Source organism: Pelophylax lessonae, assembly GCF_965119305.1.
Source record: "Pelophylax lessonae genome assembly, chromosome: 1".
NCBI classification, from domain to species: Eukaryota; Metazoa; Chordata; class Amphibia; order Anura; family Ranidae; genus Pelophylax; species Pelophylax lessonae.
Genome location: NC_138768.1, coordinates 460,815,730 through 460,830,272, shown reverse-complemented (window position 1 = coordinate 460,830,272; position 14,543 = coordinate 460,815,730).

Here is a 14,543-nt window from a genome sequence, read left to right as displayed (position 1 = left end):
AAAACAGGTAAATCAAGGAATTCCTAAAGCAAGTACAGTAACTCACAAACTAGTAGTTTGTGATTTACCTGTTTTAGGAATTCCTTTCAAGAGCTGCATTCCTACTAGTTCAACATCTTGGAGATACCCAGAACCTGGTGTACTGTAGAATCTGTCCTGATATTTAATAGAGATAAGTGTTCGGCCTACATGTAATAGGGTAGGAGTGTTAGTAATGTTTAGTTGGAGTAGGACATGTTAGAACTTGAATTTGCTCTTGTTTATTTTGTGAAACCGCTAATGCTCTGTTGTACTGTTTCTTTACAAGCCCAGAATCCTTAATCACGCCCTGAATAAAATAACAATTACATTGTACACTAACCGTGGTTGTGCCACCAGGTAATTGTCACATTGCATTATATCTCCTTTCTGGAAAAAAAATAATATAGCAAATTGCTACGCCAACATTCAGAGCCAGTTATCGCATACTTAGTGACAACAATGTGATGAAATGTTAATCACTACCCAACCAGATTCGGTTATTTGCAAGTTGCTGTTTGCCACTGCAGTTGTGCTAGTTTAATTGTTTTTTTATTTATTTTTCCCTTCAAAAAAAAAAAAGGCGAAACAAGTCTACAAGTCTACAAGTTCCAGCCAGTATATTCCTACTCTCTACTACATCTGAAACCAGTTTTGATCAGCTATCTTTTGTTTTTGGTGGTGGGCTTGATACAAAGATTTCTGGATTCAATGCCTTGAAAAAATAAATGACACAATATCAATGTAATACCACCCACCAAGAACTACAGCAGTTAAAGTGTACTCTCTAATCCAAACACAATCATAATTCCCAAGTAAAAATCACAAGTAAAAAAAAAAAAAACATTGATTAAAAGGTATGAAGGTGATCAACCTTTATATAAAAAGTTTACACATACTCCATAAAATCATAATATAGACTAGAGGGCTGGGGAGGGCACAGTTGGAAGGGGCACTGTGATGCCACCGTCAGACCTTGAAGGTCCTAGCCATGCTTCCTCTGTGTCTGAAGAGCCCGAGGCGACTAGCCAATCTGAGCCATTACGGCTGTCAGGCATAGAAGCTACCCCAGGTGCTTCTGCCGCAACCTACGTCATAAGGAAAATTTGTCACCGGCATTAGCCAGCCTTGAGGATAAGATTGCTGACATGATTGCCGCATCACAAAGAGGGAAGAAATGTGATAGATTCCCCTCACCTGTACCACCCCCCTGAATTCAGTTCAGGATTGGGCAGGGGATGTGAAAGAATTAGCTGATGATGACCCTAAATAAGGTCAAGCTGAGGTTTCCACTTCAGGGGAGTCAGGGTCAGAGGAATCTCTACTAGCCTCTCAACCGCAGAGATTGTTAATTCAGTCTCTTACAGAAATGGTCCGGTCTGGACAAAAATTTCCTCCCTTAGAGATGGCTGAAGTCTCCTTTTGTATTCTAGGCTCATTGCCCCCTCCTCATAGTCCTCTGACGTTTCCCATACATCCGCTCTTGGAGCAAAAAATTTATATTGATTGGGACTATCCTGATAGGATTTTTGTTCCTCCTAAAAGGTTTTTCACTATTGTATCCTATGGAGGAAAAAGTTTACTAAGAAATTGAATATTCCCACTGTGGATGCTGCCATTTCTTCGGTTACCAAGAGTTTAACCTGCCCTGTGCATAATGTCCAGGTTTTTAAAAGATCCAGCAGATAAGAGGTTGGAATCGTTATTGAAAGCCTCCTTTGCGGTTGTAGGATCTGCGATACAACCAGCTGTAGTGGCCATAGGAGTTTGTCAGTGTTTAAAGGACCATATGAAGCGAGTGTCCAAGACAGTTCCTTCTCAAGGAGAGTCTGTGGAAGATCTGTCAGATCTACCTCTCACTTTGTTTCGCAGTGGATGCTCTTACAGACTCCATAAGGAAAATGTCACGAGTTGCTCTGATGATAATGCATATGTGCAGAATCATTTGGTTAACGAGCTGGTCTGCATAATTCCCATGTAAAAAGTTACTGACTGGCTTCCCTTTTCAGGGAGAAGGCCTTTTTGGTGATGATCTGGATAAGTATATCCAAAAAATCTCGGGGGGGGGGGGGGGGTTCTGTTTCTGTGAAAAGGAAGAGGAAGTGTCCTTTTTTTAAAATCCCCAGCACTCATACTACCAGTGCTTTTAATTCCAGACGGTGGGGAGGGCCCAACCATGTGGGTCTGGAACCAAGCCTTCAGGGCAGGATCAGAAAAAGCTCTGGGCCCAGAGATCAGCCAAGTCTTCCTCTAAGCCTACTCTGTGAAGGGGAGCCCCCACTTACTTGGGTGGGGGGAAGGCTGCTGCAGTTCTCAAAGGTTTGGGTAGAAACGATCCAAGACAACTGGCTTATCTCCACCATTTCGCAAGGTTACAAACTGTGAAGGATATAACATGGAATATTACAAGCTGGAATTTCGGTGTTCCCGTATCCTCGGTTTATAAGATCAAGTATACCGACAGATCCCCTAAAAAGAAGGCCTCTCTTTCTGGCGTTGGACCAGCTGAGGGCTCAAAGAGTGATAATGGTGGTTGGCTGTTCTAAGGTCCCGAGGGATATCTGGACTATCTATTATTAATATGTCAATCTGCTTTGGCTCTAAGCCAAAATTTCCTCCAGACAGTACAGTTCCTAGAACTTGGCAAAGTCAGCATTACAGCCGGTCGAGCATCTGGAATATCTGGGTCTTCTTGTGGACACGGTACAGGCAAAGATATTCTTGCCAAGAAAGGTCACAGATCTGAAGGATCTGGTTCAGTCCGTGGTAAGGCTGAGATATCCTTCTATACGTCTTTACATGATGTTACTAGGGAAGATGGTGTCTGCATTTGAGGCAATTCCCTATGCTCAATTCCATACCAGACCCTTACAGAACAACATTCTGTCTACATAGACCGGCAGAGTTCAGTCTCTGGACTGGTCCATGTCTCTGGTAACAAGAGTACGTCAGAGTATTAATTGGTGGTTGTTGACCAGAAATGTGGAGAAGGGGAAATCCTTTCTTCCAGTGACCTGGAAAGTGGTACCTACAGATGCCAGTCTCTCTGGCTGGGGAGCGGTTCTGGAGGAAGCCACTGTCCAGGGGAAATGGTCTTAGGTAGAGAGAGTTCTCCCCATCAACATTCTGGAAATCAGAGCAGTCAGTCGGGCTTTAAAATACTAGATGCCCAGACTTCGGGGTCACCCATGGCCGTGGCTTATATCAACCATCAAAGAGGCACAAAGAGTCAGTCAGCCCAGAAAGAGGTAGATTTCATCCTATACTGGGCAGAGGAGTTTGTGCCATGCCTGACAGCAGTTTTTTTCCAGGAATAGGGAACTGGCAGGCAGATTTTTTGAGCCGTCAACAGATGTTTCCGGGGGAAATGGTTATTACATCCCGAGATTTTCAATCAATCTGCCTACGCTGGGGGGACCCAGATGTAGATCTGTTGGTATCCAGATTCAACAACAAGTTGAAGAGAATTGTGTCCAGGAACAGGGGTCCACTCGCAGTCAGATTGGATGCTTTGGTGACTCCTTGGGAGGAGTATTTACTGATTAATGCCTTTCCTCCGGTTCAGCTGATACCGTATCTGTTGAGCAGGATCCAGCTAGAGGGGAAGCCAGTAATTCTGGTAGCTCGGGGATGGCTGAGGAGGGTTTGATATGCACAAATCCAAAGGTTGGCAGTGACGAGGCCTTGGACTCTTCCACTGCGTCCGGACCTACTCTCTCAAGGTCCAATGTTCCACCCTTCTGTACAGTCTCTAAATTTGACAGCTTGGCTATTGAAGCCTTAATATTGAAGGAGCGTGGTGTATCTGTCCCTGCAGTTCATACGCTGATAAATGATAGGAAACCAGTCTCTAGAAACATTTATTACAGGATCTGGAAATCCTACATTGCCTGGTGTGAAGCCAGGAAATGGCATCACCGCAAATATATCATCAGGAGAATTCTAGCTTTCCTTCAAGCAGGGGTAGATGTGAAATGAGCCTTGAGCACTAATAAAGGGCAAGTTTCAGCCTTATCAGTTTTCTTCCAAGAACCGATCACTTCCCATTCGTTGGTTCAGACCTTGTTCCGGGGAATGTTGCGCTTGCTGCTGCATGTGAAGCCACCATTGTGTCCTGGAGACTTAAATTTGGTACTGGCAGTTTATCAAAAACAGCCGTTTGAACCTCTGGGGCAGGTTCCCCCAGTTCTTTTGACCAGAAAACTGGTCTTTTTGATTGCATAACAAGCAGCTCTTTGTTGTAAAGAGCCATTCTTGATTTTTGATCAAGATAGGGGGATTCTACGCCCACATCCAGTTTTTTTGCCCAAGAACATTATACTACCTTCCATTTTTCCAGATCCTCACTCAAAGGAGGAAAAGTTATTGCCTTCCCTTGATGTAATGCGTGGACTTAAGTTTTACTTTGAGAAATCAGTTTGCATTTGTAAGACCGAGAGCTTGTTTGTGCTGCCAGAAGGGCCCAGGAAGGTGTTGGCTGCATCTAAGTCTACGATTTCTCATTGGATTTGCCAGGTTATTACTAGGCGTATGGTTTAGAAGGGAAGGTTCCACCTTTTCCTGTAAGGGCACATTTTACCAGAGGAGTAGGTGCCTCTTGGGCACTTCACCATCAAGCCTCTTTGGCTCAGATTTGCAAGGCTGCGACCTGGTCATCAGTGCATACGTTCACTTGTTTCTATCGAGTGGATGTTGGGACCCGGGAGGAATCTGCATTTGGCCGCAGTGTTCTGCAGGCAGCGGTGTAATCCTTTTTGTGGTCGGATGGCGGTATTTTTTGGTGTCCCCCTCCCCTCAGATGCATTGCTATGGGATATCCCATATGTTATGATTTATGGCTCTGTGTCCCGTGATGTACGGGAAAAAAAAAATAGATTTTTAATACATACTTGTAAGTAAACTCTAAAAAGGCATTTCTCTTATTTCCTCACTGCTGGTCTGTTAAATATGTAATTGAAATTGTTTAACCACCTCAGCTCCGGAAGGTTTTACCCCCTTAACGACACCGTGTATTTACGTCGGCCCTTTGACGTTAAATACCGGGGTCATAGCAGCAGACAGCTGTCATAATCCCGGTATTTTTTTTAAACAGCGGGTGGTCTGCTTTAACATAAGGATGGTTCCAGCGGTGGATTCGCCGCAGGATCACCGTTATGGGCGGCAGGAGAGGTGTGTGTGTCCCCCCCCCTCGCTTCCCGGTCGTTATCCCCGACCGGGACCAGGACCGGAGCAACATCATACGTTGCTTCCTAGCAAAAGATTGCCCATTTTTTTTCATAATTTTTTAGATTAGATGTGAGATCTGAGGTCTTTTTGACCCCAGATCTCACATTAAAGATGTCCTGTCATGCTTATTTCTATTACAAGGGATGTTTACATTCCTTGTAATAGGAATAAAAATGATCAAAAACATTTTTTTTTTTTTAAAAAAGTGTAAAAATAAAAAATAAAAGATAAAATAAATAGGAAAATTTTTTTAAAGCGCCCCGTCCCCGTTAGCTTGTGCACAGAAGTGAACACATACGCAAGTCGCGTCCACATATGTAAACGGTGTTCAAACTACAAATGTGAGGTATCGCCGAGATCTTTAGAGTGACAGCAATAATTTGAGCCCTAGGCCGCCTCTGTAACTCTAAACTGGTAACCTGTTGGGGATTTTTAAGTACCAATGTTTGTCGCCACTCCACGAGCGTGCACAATTTTGAAGCATGACATGTTAGGTATCTATTTACTCGGCGTAACATTATCTTTCACAATATAGAAAAAAATTAGGCTAACTTTACAGATTTTTTATTTTTTTAATTCAAAAAAGTGATTTTTTTTCCAAACAAATTGCATTTGTAAGACCGCTGCGCAAATGCAGTGTGATAAAAAATATTGCAACAATCTCCATTTTATTTTCTAGGGTCTCTGCTAAAAAAATATATATATATATATATATATATATATATATATATATATATATATATATATATACGTGTGTGTATATATATATATATATATAAATAATGTTTGGGGGTTCTAAGTATTTTTCTAGCAAGCAAGACAGATTTTAACTTGTAAACAACAAGTGTCAGAAAAAGGCCCAGTCCGGTTAACGACCAGGCCATTTTTTGCAAAGCGACACTGCGTTATTTTAAGTGACAATTGCGAGGTTGTGCAACGCTGTACCCAAATAAAATTGATCTTCTTTCCCCACAAATATAGCTTTTTTTTTTGGTGGTATTTGATCACCTTTCTTGCGCTATAAACAAACAAAAGAGCGATAATTTTGGAAAAAAAACAATATTTTTTACTTTCTGCTATAAAACATATATGTATTCTGCTACATATTTTTGGTAAAAAAAAATCCCAAAAGGTGTATATTGATTGGTTTGCGCAAAAGTTATCATGCCTACAAATTATCTGATATTTCTATGGCATTTATGTTTATTTAATTATTTTTACTAGTAATGGTGGCGATCAGCGATTTTTAGCGGGACTGCGACATTTCGGCCGACAGATCGGACATCTGACTGACACTTTTGATTGACTGACACTTTTGAGGGGACCAGTGACATCACTACTGTAATCAGTGCTAAAAATATGCACTGTTACTGTACTAATGACACTGGCAGGGAAGGGGGTTAACACCAGGGGCGATCAAAGGGTTAAATGTATCCCTATAGGGGGTGCTTACTAACGTTATGTGGGATGGACTCATTAGATAAACATAGAGATCTGTGTTCCTAAATAGCAGGAACACAAGATCCCTGTGTCCATCTCTGACAGAACGGTCTGCCTTGTTTACATTGGTAGGCCGCCGTTTTGTCTCTCTGGGGAGCGATCGCGGGTGGCCAGCGGACATCACATTCACCCCCTACGGCCAATCATTGCACGCTCCCCACCGGCTATTGCGTGAAATGATGTACAGGTATGTCCATTTGCGCAATAAAGCCGACCTGCCGCAGAATATATACTGCAGCCGATCTGCAAGTCATTAAAGAGGTAGAGAAGTCGGAGAAAAAAACCCTTCACCCTGCATGTTAAGAGCATAATGTACTAGTATGCATCACAAACTAGCACACTATGAAAGACTTACCTTAAAATGGTTCTTTCCAGTGGCTGACAAGGCTTCCATCTTCACCTGGCCTTCTTTCCAGGCTCACGGGCCCTGATGACGTCACTCCCATGCACATGCACAGGAGCCATGATTGTGGATCTGAAGGGATGGCACAAACATCTGAAGGAATGGCATGCTCAGTAGTGTGCATACACAGGTGATGTTATTGGCTACAGAATTAGTGATTATCTCTTAAATGGTGCACATTTAGGAGATATTCTTTGTACCTACAGGTAGGCCTTATTACAAGCTTACCTGTAGGTACAAATCACCAAGCGGTGTTTACTACTGCTTTATTTATATCTGTTCTACATGTGCAAAAAATATATAAATAAATAAAATAGTCATTCATTCAGCCAGGAATCTTGTGAACTTACTGTGCTATCTGCCTCTGGACTGTCATTGGTTACAGAATGTACAACGCAATATACAGAATGAGGCGATATGGAATAAGGAATGTACAATACAACGTACTGAATGAGGAGGTGTGGAATAAGGAATGTACAATACAGATTACAGAATGAGGCGGTGTGGAATAAAGAATGTACAATACAGCGTACTGAATGAGGTGGTGTGGAATAAGGACTGTACAATACAGCGTACTGAATGAGGCGGTATGGAATAAGGAATGTACACTACAACGTACTGATTGAGGCGGTTTGAAATAAGGAATGTACACTACAACGTACTGATTGAGGCGGTTTGAAATAAGGAATGTACACTACAACGTACTGATTGAGGCGGTTTGGAATAAGGAATGTACGACTTACTGAATGAGGTGGTGTGAAATAAGGACTATACAATACAGAGTACTGAACAAGGAGGTGTGGAATAAGGACTGTACAATACAGCGTACTGAATGAGGCGGTATGGAATAAGGAATGTACAATACAACGTACTGAATGAGGCGGTTTGGAATAAGGAATGTACAATACAGCGTACTGAATGAGGCGGTATGGAATAAGGAATGTACAATACAACGTACTGATTGAGGCGGTTTGAAATAAGGAATGTACACTACAACGTACTGATTGAGGCGGTTTGAAATAAGGAATGTACACTACAACGTACTGATTGAGGCGGTTTGAAATAAGGAATGTACACTACAACGTACTGATTGAGGCGGTTTGGAATAAGGAATGTACGACTTACTGAATGAGGTGGTGTGAAATAAGGACTATACAATACAGAGTACTGAACAAGGAGGTGTGGAATAAGGAATGTACAATACAGTGTACTGAATGAGGCAGTGTGGAATAAGGAATGTACACTACAACGTACTGATTGAGGCGGTTTGGAATAAGGAATGTACAACTTACTGAATGAGGTGGTGTGAAATAAGGACTATACAATACAGAGTACTGAACAAGGAGGTGTGGAATAAGGAATGTACAATACAGTGTACTGAATGAGGCGGTGTGGAATAAGGAATGTACAATACAGCGTACTGATTGAGGCGGTATGGAATAAGGAATGTATAATACAGTGTACTGATTGAGGCGGTATGGAATAAGGAATGTATAATACAGTGTACTGATTGAGGCGGTATGGAATAACGAATGTATAATACAGTGTACTGATTGAGGCGGTTTGGAATAAGGAATGTACACTACAACATACTGATTTCGGCGGTTTGGAATAAGGAATGTACAACTTACTGAATGAGGTGGTGTGAAATAAGGACTATACAATACAGAGTACTGAACGAGGAGGTGTGGAATAAGGAATGTACAATACAGTGTACTGAATGAGGCAGTGTGGAATAAGGAATGTATAATACAACGTACTGAATGAGGCAGTGTGGAATAAGGAATGTATAATACAACGTACTGAATGAGGCGGTGTGGAATAAGGAATGTACAATACAGCGTACTGGTTGAGGCGGTATGGAATATGGAATGTATAATACAGTGTACTGATTGAGGCGGTATGGATTAACGAATGTATAATACAGTGTACTGATTGAGGCGGTTTGGAATAAGGAATGTACCCTACAACATACTGATTTCGGCGGTTTGGAATAAGGAATGTACAACTTACTGAATGAGGTGGTGTGAAATAAGGACTATACAATACAGAGTACTGAACGAGGAGGTGTGGAATAAGGAATGTACAATACAGTGTACTGAATGAGGCAGTGTGGAATAAGGACTGTACAATACAACATACTGAATGAGGAGGTGTGGAATAAGGAATGTACAATACCGCGTACTGAATGAGGCAGTGTGGAATAAGGACTGTACAATACAATGTACTGAATGAGGAGGTGTGGAATAAGGAATGTACAATACAGTGTACTGAATGAGGCAGTGTGGAATAAGGACTGTACAATACAACATACTGAATGAGGAGGTGTGGAATAAGGAATGTACAATACCGCGTACTGAATGAGGCAGTGTGGAATAAGGACTGTACAATACAATGTACTGAATGAGGAGGTGTGGAATAAGGAATGTACAATACAGTGTACTGAATGAGGAGGTGTGGAATAAGGAATGTACAATACAAGATACTGAATGAGGAGGTGTGGAATAAGGAATGTACAATACAGTGTACTGAATGAGGAGGTTTGGAATAAGGAATGTACAATACAACATACTGAATGAGGAGGTGTGGAATAAGGAATGTACAATACAGTGTACTGAATGAGGCGGTGTGGAATAAGGAATGTAAAATACAAAAGGAGACAGTGTAGAATATGGAACACAGCACAGCATTCAGGATGAGGTGGTATAAAATAAGGATTGTACAGTGCAGAGAACAGAATGACATGGTGTGGAATAAGGAACACACAATGCAGACTACAGAATGAGAAGATGTATAATTATGAGAAGGTGTATAATGAGGAATGTAAAGCGCTATGTACAGAATAAAGCGGTGAAGAATAGGGAAAATAGAGCGCAGAGTACAGAATGAAGAGGTGTGGAATAAGGATCACACAGTGCAGAATACAGAATAAGGAGGTGGGGAATAGGAAACACACAGGGCCGAGTAAAGAATGAGGGGGTGAGGAATAAGGACTGCAATTTTGGGACAAGCTCACCCATTGACTAGGGCAAAAATCCAAAATTGCGCCTCCCTCCCCGACTGGTAATACATGCCGTAGAATGGGTGTACCACCTTACGTCTATTCTGTGCCCCCTTGTGTTAATGCGCCCATGGCAGCTCTCCCTCCTGCCCACCCCTTGTCCCAGCCCTAAAGGAACACATATTGCAAAGTTCAGAATGAGGTGATGGGGATTGCACTTCAACCATGTATGTGGTACATTATTTGCATTCATCTATGTGAGTTTATGAGCATATTTTTTGTCAGCACTGATGCACTTTTTCTATTAATATTTTAGTGAACTTTAGTGCACTTTATATTTATTCTTATATACCTGGTAGCGCTGTTTTAATATTGTATTTCACTTCCATCTGATGTACCTGTTTGATCCTGTCAGTCACCCTCCTTCCTTTTTCTGCACTGAGCACACAAAGCACAGAAGCTGATCTGTCATTGCATGGTCACCTTTTAGCCTTTGGCTGGCCATTCAGAGGTATAGGACACTGTACAGACACACAGCATGCCTATATTGGGTCATTCATTCAGCCACCACACCCCCTGACCAATCACAGCCTGCATCTTTAACATGCCCCCTGCTCATCTTGTCTCAGGATGAGCAGACCATGGAATACAGGCACACAGTGTATCAGCACAGTGTCCTGTAACTCTGCCCCTCACTATTAGGAAGAAGCGATGCTTGGTCACATGACAGAACTTTTTAACCACTTCCGCCCGCCTAACGTAGATTTACTACGGCACTCTGCCGCTTACAGGCAAAGCGATGTAGACCTACATCGCTCGCCCACGAGACTGTAGGGGGCAAGCGCGTGCCACATTTGCGATCTCCCGCAGGAGAGGGAGAAAGACAGACGGCTGATGTAAACACAGTCATCTGTCATTCTCCCTGAAGTAAGCACAGAGGCTATGTGATCCTGCTATAATTGCATGTCTCTGTGGTTACTTCACTAGCCACGCCCCCTGACAGTTTGAATCACGCCCCTAGGGACACACTTAACCCCTTGATCACCAATAAAGTTAACCCCTTCCCTGCTAGTGTCATTTATACAGTAACAGTGCATACTTATAGCACTGATTACTGTAGTAATGTCACTGGTACCCCCAAAAGTGTCAAAAATGTCAGTCAGGGGTCCGATCTGTCTGCCGCAATGTCGCAGTCCCGCCAAAAAAAAATCGCAGATCGCTGCCATTACTAGTTAAAAAAAAAAACAATAAAAATTACATAAATCTTTCCCGTAGTTAGTAAACACAATAACTTTTGAGCAATTTAATCAAAATACGCTTATTGCGATTTTTTTTATCAAAAATATGTAGCAGAAAACAAATTGGCCCAAAATGTTAAAAAATTTTGATTTTTACATTTTTTTTGAGAATTTCATATAAAAAAATGTGAAAAATATTGTTATTTTTTTCAAAATTGTCGCATTTTTTTGTTTATAGAGCAAAAAATAAAAAATCGCACAGGTGATCACATACCACCAAAAGAAAGCTCTGTTTGTGGGGAAAAAAAGGACGTCAATTTAATTTGGGTACAGCGTCGCATGACTGCACAATTGTCCGTTAAATTCACACAGTGCCAAATTGCAAAATAGGGCCTGGTCATTGAGCAGCCAAATCGTCTGGGGCTAAAGTGGTTAACCATGTAAAAAAGGTAAGAAAGATCCTTGCTGAAACTAAGCAAAAGCAATTATGGTGCCTGCATAGTTATACTGGTATTAGAAAGTATCTATAACATTGTATGCTCACAACTACTTTGAACCCCCTCACGCCGATGTAACACATATATTACAGAAGTGAGCTTTTTTCCATAAGGCCGCATCTCCCTTTGTGCTGGGAGTGCACCACACGGCGCACTCCCAACATAGAGACCGTGTCTCACCGAGAGCTAATGATCAGGACCCAGATTTCCCGATTCCGGGTAACCTGATCGCTGTGGTAGCCTCTGATTGGCTACTACAGTGATTAGTCACTGTGACTCCCGCCCCTGTGTTTTTTTTTTTTTCTGTGAATGGAGAGGATCTTTCTCTTTCCTTGCAAAAAAAAAGTGTTTGTAAAAAAATGAAACAATAAAAAAATAAAATAAAAAATACCTAGATCAAGGTTTGATCTAGGTCAGTGCCAGGGTTAGTGTTTGCGTCAAGGTCAGGGTCAGTATATTTTGGGCAGTATTTTTTTTTTTTAAATTAGCATCAGTGTCAGTTAAGTGGGGTACACACTAGTAGAAAATCTGCCGAAAATTCCCATCCGAGGTAAAATCATACGACTGACAGACTGCTCTGCGACTGACTGACTGCTCTGCGACTAACAGACTGCTCTGCGACTGACAAGACTGTTCTGCGACTAACAGACTGCTCTGCGACTGACAAGACTGTTCTGCGACTGACAAGACTGCTCTGCGACTGACAAGACTGTTCTGCGACTGACAAGACTGTTCTGCGACTGACAAGACTGCTCTGTGACTGACAAGACTGCTCTGCTACTGACAAGACTGCTCTGCGACTGACAAGACTGTTCTGCGACTGACAAGACTGTTCTGCGACCGACCGACGGCGCTCTTGACTGATCGACCGTGAGTATTTTAGAGACTGGTGAGTATCTTAGCGACTAGTGAGCATTTTGCGACTGGTTAGCATCTTGCAAGGGTTAGCATCTTGCGACTGGTGAGTATATTTGCAACTGGTGTGTATCGGGTGAGTATCTTGCGACTGGTGAGATTCTTTGCGACTGGTGAGATTCTTTGCGACTGGTGAGTATCTTTGCGACTGGTGAGTATCTTTGCGACTGGTGAGTATCCTTGCGACTGGTGAGTATCCTTGCGACTGGAGAGTATCTTTGCGACTGGTGAGTATCTTTGCGACTGGTGAGTATCTTTGCGTCTGTTGGATCGTTGCGACTGGTGAGTATCGTTGCGACTGGTGAGTATCGTTGCGACTGGTGAGTATCTTGCAACTGGTGAGTATCTTTGCGTCTGTTGGATCTTTGCGACTGGTGAGTATCTTAGTGACTGGTTAGTATATTAGCGACTGGTGAGGACCCCAGGTTAGTACCAGGGAAGTTAGAGGTAGTGTAGGTTAGGAAGAGCAGTTCGTTAATATATCCCCATAGAGTAGTGGGTAATAATGTCCGACAGGATTGGGGATGCCACTCAGTGCACTTCTTGCTGCATGTATGCGTTCCTTGATGAACCATTCGAGGGCGAATACTGCTGTGCAAGATGTGAGCGACTTGTTGCTCTGGTACACCAGATCCTGGACCTACAGAACACAGTGGCAACACTGCGTGGCATCAACAACCTGGAAAGGAGCTTGGACATTACCTATCAGGCACTGGCAGGGGCCAGCATAGAGGAGGGAGGAACAGAGGAGACGCAAGCAGCAGAGGTACGCAGCTGGGTGACTGTTAGGAAGGGTAGAGGGAGGAGTGCCAGGGAGGCCAATCCTGAGTTGGTACACCCTAACAAATCTGCCGAGTTGCAGGTTGAGGGGGATATCAGCTCAGGGGTGGCAGAGCTGGAGCATGCGCCCTCCCCCAGCTGCCAGGGGAGGGACGGCTCCAGGAAGAAGGGGGGCCGTAACTCAGGAAAGGTTAGAAAGGTTGTGGTAGTTGGGGACTCAATTATCAAGAGGACAGAGAGGGCAATCTGTAAAAAAGATCTCGGTAGCCGAACAGTTTGTTGTTTACCGGGCGCCCGAGTTTGGCACATCGCAGATCTGGCAGACAGATTGATGTGGGGGGCTGGGGATGACCCAGCGGTCATGGTGCATGTGGGCACTAATGACAAAGTTAACCACTTGACCACCGGCCACTGTGCTGCTACTGCGGCACAGTGGCTCGTTCCCGTCCAGTGACGTAGACCTACGTCGCTGGACTCCTCCCCCTGTAGGCGGCGCTCGCGCGCCGCCGGAGGCGCGCTCCCGCTGTTTTCATTCACAGCGGGAGTCGGGCCAGGGGAGGAGCAGCGGCGATCGCCGCTGCTCTTACCCGATCGTCGGGGATCGAGTCTGGAGATCCGCCCGCTGTGTATAAACACAGCGGGCGGATCTCCATAGTGACAGGGAGTGACAGATCGGACTGTTCAGCATAGCTGGACATCCGATCTGTCCTTCTGTCACACAGTCACCTCCCCCCCAACACGTCAGTAAGCATTAGGCATACATTAACCCCTCCCTCTCCAATAAAATTAACCCCTTCACTGCCAGTGTCATTTTTACAGTAACAGTGCATATATATAGCACTGATTACTGCAGTAATGTCACTGGTACCCCCAAAAGTTTAAAAAATGTCAGTCAAGGGTCCGATCTGTCCGCCGCAATGTCGCAGTCCCGCAAAAAAATCGCAGATCACCGCCATTACGCGTTA